Consider the following 12,244-nt stretch of genomic DNA (forward strand, 5'->3'; position numbering starts at 1 on the left):
ATTGATTTGTCAATTCTAGACACTTAACATAAATGAATACATCTGTGATTTTTTATGTCAGGCTCTTTCACTTAGGGTAATGTTTTTAAGATTATCCATTATGTACCATTTATCAATACTTCATTGTTGAATATAGCAGGTAAAGAAGGCGAGGAAAAAGAGGAAAGGGACAGAAAGGTTATATGAAGAAATATGGGCACATTACTGAACACATTTATAAAGCTCAAGAAACTGTATAACTCTTAGAAGAAAAGTGGCAAGACTTTCTTAGATATTGCACCTGAAGCATAAACAAAGGAAAAATAGAGAAGTGTGATTTTCACTGTTGAATAAAATTCCATTGTATGGATATACCACACCTGTTTATCCATTCATCAGTTGATGGACATCAGGACTGTTTCCATATTCTGGCTGATACTGAATAGAACTGCTATAAACATTCATGTATAAGTTTTTGTGTGAATATGTGCTTTCAGTTCTTTTGTTATATATTAAAGAGTGCAACTGCTGGATCGTATAGTAACTCTATGTTTGACTCTTTCAAGTACCAAGAAACATCTTCACAAAGATATGTTATTGCCCATATATTTTATTATAGCAACTCTAGTGGTTATGAGGTGGTACTTCTGATTTTACCTTGGATTTCCTGAATAATTTATAATGTTGAGCATCTTTTTATGTGTTTTTTGGCCATTTGTGTATTTTCTTTGGAGAAATGTCTATTCAAATATTTTCTCCATTTTTTAATAGATTCTTTTTATTGTTGAATTATAAGAATTCTTCATATGTTCTGAATAATAAACTGTTATCAGATAAATGATTTGCAAACATTTTCTGCCATTGTTTGTGTTGTCTTTTCACTTTCTTAATAGTGCCCTTCAATGTACATTTTGTTAATTATGCTGAAATCAAACTTATCTATTTTTCCTGTGTTTATGCTTTAGGTGCAATATCTAAGAAACTCTTGCCACTTGGAAGGTCAAGAAGTTTTATATCTATGTTTTCTTCTAAGAGTTATACAGTTTCTTGAGCTTTATAAACGTGTTCAGTAATGTGCCCGTATTTCTTCATATAATCTTTCTGTCCCTTTCCTCTTTTTCCCCGCCTTCTTTACCTGCTATATGTATGTGTTTGCATACCCACTGGTATCGCACAGGCCTGTGAGGTTTTCATTTTTCCTTCTGTTTCTTAGAGTGGAAAATTGTCCTATGCTAAAGTGCACTACTACTTTCTTCTGCATGCTTGAACCTGCTGGTGAGCCTTGATAGTAAATTTTTTTTCAGTTAGTTTTCGTCTCTCTAATTTCAATTTGGTTCCATTTTATAATTTGTATCTCTTCATTGAGATTCTATTTGGTGAGATATCATTCTCATACTTTCCTTCAGTTATTTACACATAGTTTCTTTAGTTCTTCGAGCACAGTTTAAATCATTTTGTCTTTGTCTAGTAAGTCCAACATCTAAGGTTCTTCAGATGGAATTTGTATCAACTGCTTTTTTTGTATTATACTTTCTTCTTCATTACAAGCCTCGTAAATTTTGTTGAAAATGGGACCTCTGGGTAAAATCAAAAGACATTTTGAACCTTACTGTCAAGCTGCCAGGTGTTGAAATAGTCCATTAGGATAACAAGCCCAACTAAAAATACCAATCAAATCTTTACTCACTTATTGAAACAGTGCAGTCAAGAGGCAAAAGATAAAGGTGCCAGCTCCCCAGTGTTCCATTTATCCCACAGAAAGCACTGTGGGAGGGTCATATGACATGTAGTACAGATGGATGGAACTGACTCACTACCCAAAACCAGGTAAAAAAAGAGGAAAAATAACTATTCAATTGTGTAATATATGGAGACGGAAAAAAAAAAACACACACAAATACACATACGACAATGACAAAACTTTGTATTAGTTATCCCAAAGCTGTGTGCACATGAAATTTTATTACTTTAATTATTCTTTACCAATAAATATGAATTTACTTATACAGTCAATTTAAATTGTCAAAAGAACAAATTGAACCATTAAATTCTATAAAAAAGTGTCTAATGAAGGCTAACTGCACAATTTAAAAATACTGTTAACACACACACATATATATATAACTGACAAAAAAACCCATGCACTACAGCAACATAATAAAAGAAATAAGCCATTAATTTAGTCTAATGAACTAAAGAAAATACATATAAAAACAAGAAGAATAAGAAAGAGAAAGCTTTCACAAATACTGGGCAGATTTTGAAATTTGAGAGGCAGAGGGACTATACCAAAATAAAAAGCTTCTGCACAGCAAAAGGTAATCAGCCATATGAAAAGGTAATCTACAGGATGGGAGAAAAAATTTATAAATCATATATCTGAGAAGGGGTTAATATCTAAAATATATAAAGAACTGATACAATTCAACAAATGAACAATCGAATTAAAAAATGAGCAGAGGAACTAAATACACATTTTTTTCCAAAGAAGATAGATAAATAGCCAACAGGTATATGAATAGGTATTTAACATCACTAATCAACAGAGAAATACAAATTAAAACAACACTGAGCTATCACTTTACCCCTGAGCTATCACATTACCCTGTAATCAAAAAGACAAGAGATAACAAGTGTTGGTGAGAATGTGGACAAAAGAGAATCCTTGTGCACTGTAGGTGGGAATATAAATTGATGCAGTCATGTGGAAAACAGTATAGAAGTTCCTCAAAGAGGAAAAGCAGAAGTACCATAATATCCAGCAATTCCACTGTTGGATATATACCTCAAGGAAACAAAGTCACTATCTCAAAGAGTTATCTACACCCCATGTTCACTGCAGCATTATTTACAATAGCCAAGACATGGAAATAACCTAAGTGTTCGTCGAAGGATGAATGATAAAGGAAATATGCTGTGTGCTGTGTATATACAATGGACTATAATTTAACCGTGAGAAATAAGAAAATCCTGCCATTTGCAACAACATGGATGGACCTTTAGGGTATTAAGCTAAGTGAAACAAGCCAGATAGGAGAGAAAAAACAAAAAAACAAAAAGAAAAACAACACTGAAATTGGAAAAAACCAACCAAACAAACAAACAAAAAGCTCACAGAAACAAAAAAACAGATTGTTGTTTGCCAGAAATGGGGTGTTGGGAATTTAGGGGTGGCAGAAAATAGGTAAAAGATACAAAATTCTACTTCTGAAAAGATGACATCATAGAAGGACCCTAAGCTTACCTACCTCCAGGGACTTACCTAGATAACAGGTACATCAGTGCATCCAACCTGAAAAATGACCAAAGGACTGGCAGAACAGACTTTCCACAGTTAACCCTAGAGAGGACGACACCAAAAAGGGTAACAAGGGCAGAGATGCTGTCATGAAACAAACTCCTAAAAGACTAACTATAAACTGGAGGGACACCACAGCACAAAAAAGGGAGAAGAGCAGATCTAACAGTAGGCATCCCAGATACAAGGGATCTGCACTGGAAAGACAAGTTCCCATTAATTAACATTTGGCTTTGAAAACCAGTGGAGCTTAACTTTGCCAGCTTTTAAAAGAAGCAGAGCTTAAATCTGGGTACTTTAAAAATGAGCAGGCTTACTCTGGGATAACTGGAGGGTGACAGGAAACTGAGGTCCCGCCCTTAGAGAAAGAAAGCATAACAAACAACCCTGCCAAGATAGAGCATAGAGAGAGCAGTCTGAAAAGCACCCGGAGAACACAGGAAGTAGATTCACTACGAATCTCAGAACTCAAGCTGGAGGGGCCTTCTCCAAGAACAAAAGAGCTCACAAACGCCATTTCTGCCCCTGACTCCCAATGTAGATAGCCAGACACTGCAGGAAATAACAGTAACACCCTTTACCTAACTTGCTAAGAGCGTGGGTCCTGTCCCTCCCTCCAATTTTCCTGCAGATTTGCCCCATCTAACCAGCCTAATCAGCAGGAGTCCTTCCAAAGCAGCTCTTGCCACATCCCATTACTGCAAGCAGCCCCATCAGAGGCATCAAAGGGATTCTTGCACTGAGGAAAGGGAAAGGTAACCCCACATTCCAGTACCCTGGAAGTCCTGACACCCAAATCTTGTAATTGACAATAGAAAGTGCCCTGACCGTCAGTGCACCTGCAGCCCAGGCAGCATCTGGTTTAAGTGCTGGCTCCATCCACCAACAAATGTCTCTCAGGGGACAAAGACAGGGAGAAAACCATGCCACTCTGTGCTACTGCAGCCACAACAGATAGACAGGGAAAGACCTCTGGTCTGACTGCTGACACTGCCTAAGTACAAGCCCACAGTGGCCCCAGACTAGCCTCTTAAGAGCACAAGAACCAAACCGTGCCCAAAATAGGCAAAGTGGGTCATTGCAGCCCCCTGGACTGAAAGCAAATGAGGGTCAGACACCACAGGAGGGCACATACAACTCACATAGGAGAGACCCCTGAAGCACCTACTTCTGATGAACAGGGGACACTGAGCTACAAGGCAACATAGGAACTCTGCTTTATAAAGTCACCACTTTAAGATCACAAGATACAACTGACTTTCCTAATACACAGCAACAAACACACAAAGTTAGACAAAATGAGACCAAGGAATATGTTCCAAATGAAAGAACAAGACAAAATAACAGCAAAAGAACTAAATGAAACAGAGAAAAGCAATATACCTGATACAGAACTCAAAGTAACGGTCATAAAGATACTTACTGGCCTAGAGAAAAGAGTGGAAGACCTCAATGAAACATTCAACAGAGAGAATACAAAAAAAGAACCAATCACAGATGAAGAATTCAATAAGTGAGGTTAAAAATACACTAGAGAAAATCAACAGATTAGAGGAGAAAGAAGAACCAATCAGTGAACTGGAAGACAGAGTAATAGAAAACAATCAAATTTAACAGCAAAAAGAAAAAAGTAATTAAAAAATGAGAATAGGTTAAGGGAATCCAGCAACATCATCAAACAAAAGAACATATGCATTATAGGGATCTCAGAAGGAGAAGAGATAGAAATACGGCAAAATATTTATTTCAAGAAATAATATCTGAAAATGTCCATAATCTGGGAAGGAAAAGATGCCCAGATCCAAGAGGCACAGAGAGCCCCCAACAAAATCAACCCAAGGAAGTCTACATCAAGATACATAATAATTAAAATGACAAAAAATAGTGATAAAGAATTTGAAAAGCAGCAAGAGAAAATAGTTACATACTATTTTATGGGAAACCCTATAAAACTATCAACTGATATTTTCCAGCAGAAAATTTGCAGGCCAGAAGAAAGTGGCAAAGTATGGAAAGTATGTATGTATGTATGTATGTATAAATAAATAAATAAATAAATAAATAAATAAAACAAACCAAGAATACTCCACCCACCAAGGCTATCATTCAAAATACAAGGAGAAACAAGAATTACCCAAACAAAAGAGTTCACCGCCACTATACCAGCCTTGCAGAACACATTAAGTGTAAAGAAAAGGCCATAATCAGAAGAAAATTACTAAAAGAAATTTTTTTATGGGTATACACAAACATAAGTGCTAGCTTAATAATGCATAAAACCAGTACGGAAGTTAAAGCCCCAAAGCAGTAAAATCAATTACATTGAGAATATCAGTCAAGGGACTCACAAAATAAAAGGATATAAAGTATGACATTACATGTATAAAAAGCTGGGGGGGGGGTGAAAATTTAGTGCTTTTAGAATGAGTTCAAACTTCAGTGACCATCAGCTTACTGTAGACTACTATACACAGAACGCTATTATGTCAACCTCACAGTAACCACAAATCAAATCTGTAGAAGAGATGCAAAAAATAGAGAAAAGGGAATCCAAGCACATTACTAAAGAAAGCCAGCAAACTACAAGAGAGCAAGAAAAGAAAGACAGGGAAAAAACACACAAACACAACAAAACAAGCAACAAAATGTCAATAAGTATACAACTATTAATAGTGTAAATATCATTACAATGATAATGTGTGTAAATGAACTAAATGTAAATGAATGTAAATGAACTAAAACCTCCAATCAAAAGACACAGGGTGACTGAAAGGACAAAAAGCGAGATGAGGGGACACCTGTGCAGCACAGCTGATTAAGTGGCTAAACATCTGACTCTTGATTTTGGCTCCCATCATGATCTCACGGTCATGAGACTGAGTCCCACATCATGCTCTATACTCAGCATGGAGTCCACTTAAGATGTTCTCTCTCTCTCTCTCTCTCTCTCTCTCCACCCCCCTGCCTCACACGCGCTCTCTCTCTCTCTCAAAAAAAAACAAAACAAAAAAAACACAAGACCTATGTATATGCTACCTACAAGAGACTCATTTCAGACATAAAGACACATGCAGCTTGAAAGCAGAGGGATGGAAAAATATTTACCATGCAAATGGAAGTGAAAAGAAAGATGGGTAACAGTAATTAATATCAGAAAGAATAGACCTTAAACAAAGACTGTAACAAGATACAAAAAAGGACATTACCAAATGATAAAGGGAACAATCCAACAAGAGAATATAACAATTGTAAGTATTTATGCACCCAATATGGTGGCACCTGATACAGAAAGAAACTATTAAGAGATATTAAGGAAGAAATTGACAGAAATAAAATGATAGTAGGGGAACTTAATACTCCACTTACATCAGTGGATAGATCATCCAGACAGAAAATCGATAGTGACACATTGGACTATATAGATCTAATAGATATATTCAGAATATCCCATCCCAAGACAACAGAATACACATTGTTTTCAAGTGCACATGGGACATTCTCCAGAACAGATCATGTTAGGCCACAAGTCTCAACAAATTCAAAAGGACTGAAATCATATTATGCCTCTTCTCTGACCACAATGGTCTGAATGTACACGGTAATCACAAGAAAAAATCTGGAAAGAACACAAATGCATGGAGGCTAAATAACATGCTACTAAACAGTGAATGGGTCAGCCAATAAATCAAAGAAAAAATCAACAAATACATTGAAACAGATGGAAATGAAAACCTAATAGTCCAAAATCTTTGGGATATAGCAAAGACTGTTCTAAAAGGAAAGTTTATAGCAATGCATGTCCATCTCAAGAAGAAAATTCTCAAATAAGCAACCTAACCCTACACTTAAAGGAGGGAAAAAAGAGAATCAAAGCCCAAAGCCAGTTGAAGGAACAGAATAATAACTATTAGAGCAGAATTAAATGAAACAGAGATTGAGAAAAAAAGAGAACAGATGAGTGAAATCAGGTACTGTTTTTTTTTAATACCAACAAAACTGATACACCTTTTTCCAGACTCATCCAATAAGAGAGAAGACTCAATATATAAAATCAGAAATGAATAGGAGAAATAACAACTGAAACCACAGAAATACAAAGGATCAAAGAGCTTATGAAAAATTATACACCAACAAAGCGGACAGCCTAGAAGAAATGGATAAATTCCTAGGAACATATAACCTTCAAATCAGGAATAAATACAAAATTTAAACAGACCAATTACTACCAATGAAACTGAATCAATAATCAAAATCTTCTAATAAATAAAAGTTTAGGACCAGATGGTTTCGAAGGTGAATTCTACCAAACATTTAAAGAGCTGATACTATTCTTGTCACACTATTCCAAAAAATAGAAGATGAAGAAAAGATTCCAAATTCATTGGACAAAGCCAGCATTACCCTGATATCAAGACCAGTTAAAGACACTTGGGGAAAACAAAAACAAAACAAGCAAACAAAAAAAACTATAGGCCAAAACTAGAGGGTTTTCTATAGCTTTATAGGTACTACAAAAACCATAATTTTCTAAGACACATTATTAAGAATGTAAATCAACCAACTTTAGATTAAAAAGGGAAAAAAATCTATAAAAGCTGCCCTTAAACTTCTCTGTAAGTTCTTCAATATTTTCCCCTATGATACCTATATGGGAAAGATCTGCCTCTGGACCGTCACAATTGGTCCTTATTGAGCAGCAAAGCTCTTAAACCCAACAACTGTGCAAACATAGAGGAGGTGATTGATAAAAGAGTTTGACCATCAAGAGCACTTTCTGTCTTGGCTCAGGTAGGCAGGTATGGAGAAGTGACTTCTCTCTATGAGGCCATGGTAAAGCTGTCTTAATTAGATTTAGATAGACTAAAGAAAGGTATCAAAAGAAAGGATTCAGGCCTGAATCTCAAGATCAGACACAAACCAGCATATGATCTTTTTCTCTCTAGATCTATTTACTTGCCAACTTACCTGCCTACACACAGATCTATATATACCAATCTGCACTGATAAATATAGATACCTTTATTAATAACTGCATCTACATATATATCTTTATTGTTCTTGAGAGCCCTAGACTTGTATCAATAGTTTGTACCATCACTACAAATCTCTTTATTGAATCACACATTGTCTAGACATAAAGACTTTTCCTTTCTATTTAATGTAGTACCTGAATACAGACATAGCATAGAATTAGTGGGATTAAGTGGGCTACTTACCTACCTGCACAGAACTAATGTCCCTTAAATGAATACATTTCCTGCTAACTGAAGCTGGGAAATCATCCCTAATTTGTGGACACACATAAATTATCATTCTTGATAATTGTAACTTGGCATTAAATACCCCTCGTTTCTTGAAAATTATTGTCATGTACAGATTAATATCAAGGCCTTTGTTTTTTATTTGAGAGACAGCATGCACACATGAGTGGCTGAGGGGCACAAGGGGAGAGGGGGAGAGGGGGAGAGGGGGAGAGGGGGAGAGAGGGAGAGGGGGAGAGAGGGAGAGGGGGAGAGAGGGAGAGACAGAGGAAGGAAGGAAGGGAGGGAGGGAGAAGGAGAGGGAGGGAAGGGGGTGGAAAGAGAGAGAAAGAGAGAGAGAGAGAATCGCAAGCAGGCTTCATGCTCACCATGGAGCCCAACACAGGGCTTGATCCCACAACCCTGGGATCATGACCTGAGCCAAAATCAAAAGTCAGATGTTCAACTGACTGAGGCACCCAGGTGCCCCTTAGGCCTTTATTTTATTTATTTGGCTTCCAAGTTTAATGTAGTTCAATACTTGACAAATTTGCATCTGAAATAAAAGCAAGACCCTATAAATTGGTTACTGAGGAATAACATATTTCCAAATCTCCACCACAGAATGTTTATTAGAAAGTAAATGTTAAGTGGAATTGTATTTGTTGGGAATGAAAACAATGGCAAAGTTAAACTGAAGTATGTTCTACTAAATCTAATCTATGAAAATTTGGCAAATACTGTGATTCGTCATTGTTTATTTTAAAAGCAGTTTAATAACTTTACTAATCCAGTGTTAATTTACCTTCACCAGTGAGTTTTTATTTTGAAAGTAGTTTCCAAAGAAAGTTGCTTTTATCTGTCCTGCTCTTACATGTTATTTTCATATCACAGAAAGCTTTCTGAAAATCTACAAAGATATTTTATACTACTTTAGTTACCTTTTTAAAAACTTAACTTTTGATTAATACAATTAATCCATAATAGTGGACAGTGTGCAGAATTTATCTGTAAAGAAGACTGAAGGAATTGTTAGAAACCTAAAGGGGTAAATATCCTAATCCATCCTTGATCTGTAATTACAGGTCATTCTCTAAATCAGAATCTGAACTTTACGTTCTTATTCTATTTTCAGCCAATTCTTAGTTTATTTCCCCCCTCTATTAACGGTGAGCTAATAACAGCGCGCACACACACACACACACACACACAACAACATTGCAGGCTCTATATAACAAGAGTAGTAACAGTATTACTGCTTGTATCTTCCAAAATTCACATATGAAAGGCCTAACCATAACTTGATGGTATTTGGAGATGAGGCCTTTAGGAAGTAATTTGATATGAAGTAGAGGCCTTGTGATGTGACTAGTACCCTCATAGAACCCCTTTCACAGAACAGAAAGCCTACTTCTCCTGCTCTCTCCCCTCACCCAAGGAAGAGATTATGTGAGCACATAGTGAGATGGCAGCTGCCTGTAAGTCAAAAGCAGAGGCTTCAGGATGAAACCTACCTTGTGAGCACTTTGATCTTGGACTTCCCAGCCTTCAGAACTGGGAAAAGAATTTCCATTGTTTAAGCCATCCAGTGTAAGGTATTTTTGTAAAGGCACTTCCAGCTGACAAAGGCAAGCCCTAATTTATGATTAATTTGGTTTCTTTGGTTGTTAGCAACAAAAACTGATTGTGCCCAACTTAATTAAGCAAGACAAAAGGATATACTACAAAAATACTAGGAAGTTCACAAAATTAAAGAAAAACGACAATAACAAGAACATGTGAAGTATTTGCACAGTTGCTTTGAATATCATAGTCGCAGGAAGGAGGTCACAATCATCAAGGCTTTATCTATTTCTATTACTTTCAGTTCAACCACCTTTCATTCTCATGTGTCTTTGCTTAAGATGTAAATTCCCATCAAAGAGAACTAAATTGGCCTGAAAATAGATAAAATTTAATTCAAGATATTTGTGTCAATTTTTATAAGTGACATGAGTCAAAATTATATTTTTCTTTGCCATCTTCTAGTTTTGTTAACGGTGTAATGCAGGTATTATAACTGGAAAGGGGAATGGTGGTTAAGAATATTTTAAATAGCATAGAAATCTGATCCTAGAAGATTTGATGTGATTTCCTTGGAAGCCAATTGTGCCTTCTGAGTTATCAATTCCTCTATGGTTACTACATACTTTTCAATCATCTCTTGAATCAATTTTTTGTGACTCGAATTTCCCTAGAATATCACCAATTTTATCTGGATTTTTCAAGCTTGTTAGCATTCAGTAATGCAAATTATTTTTTATAGTGAAGAATTACGTTTATGCTAGGTTTATTGAGTCATAATTTACATACAGCACTGTATTAAACTATATAACATAATAATTTGCTATATATATGTATGTGTGTATGTATATATATAATGATTTGATATATATATGTATATATGTATGTATATATATCAAATCATTATATATATTTATATGTATCAAATCATTTTTGATATATATATCATATTTGATATATATATCAAATCACTATATATATATAGATATATATATATCAAATCACTATATATATCTATATATATATATATTAGTTAACATTTGTCAGCTCCTGTAGCTACAACTTTTTTCTTGTGATGAGATCCCCTAATATTTCCTCTTAGCAGCTTCTGAGTATGTTTTATAAGGTATTAAATATAATCACCATGCTGTAAAATTTATCCACAGAACTTACTCATCTTTGTACCTTTTTTCTATTTTCATTAAAATTAGAAAATGAAATAAAATTAAAATGTTATTTATTTAAGTATAATTAACATACAATGTTATTAACAACTGTTCATCAATCTAAAATTAGTTGATTTACATTCTTAATTATGTGTCTATGGGGTACCCGGTTGGCTCAGCCAGTGAAGCATCCAACTTCAGCTCACAGTCTCACGGTTTATGGGTTTGAGCCCAGCATCAGGTTCTGTGCTAAGAGCTCAGAGCTTGGAGCCTGTTTCAGATTCTTTATCTCCCTTTTTCTCTCCCCCTTCCCCACTTGCGTTCTCTCAAAATAAGAGTAAATGTTAAAAAACGAATAATGTGTCTATTGAAAAATTATGCTTTTTGTACCTTATAAAATTATAAATAATAAATGTTTTTAATTTAATATTTTTATTTAATAAATAAATAAAATATTTATTTATAAATAAGTAAAAATATTTATAAATAAGTAAATAGAATATTTATTTATAAATAATAAATAAATATTTAATTATAAATAAATATAAATAAATAAAATATTTATTAAATTAATAAATAATAAATATAATCATTATGTTATATAAATATATTGTAATATGTCATATAAATATAATAAATATAAATATTTATTAAATTTAAAAATATTTATTAAATGAATAAAAATATTTATTAAATAATGTTTTTATTTATTTAACAAAAGGTTTTTAATAAATTTGTATATCTTCCTACAAAATGAATCCCTGAAGGGGCGCCTGGGTGGCTCTGTTGGTTAAGCATCCGACTTCAGCTCAGGTCATGATCTTGCAGTTTATGGGTTCAAGCCCCACATCGGGCTCTGTACTAACAGCTCAGAACCTAGAGCCTGCTTCAGAATCTATGTCTCCCCCTCTCTCTGCCCCTCCCATGCTCATGCTCTGTCTCTGTCCCTCAATATTAAACGTTAAAAAAAATTTTTTTTAATGAGTCCCTGAAAAACT

This window comes from Panthera tigris, chromosome B4 (genome assembly GCF_018350195.1).
Source record: "Panthera tigris isolate Pti1 chromosome B4, P.tigris_Pti1_mat1.1, whole genome shotgun sequence".
Classification (NCBI taxonomy): Eukaryota; Metazoa; Chordata; class Mammalia; order Carnivora; family Felidae; genus Panthera; species Panthera tigris.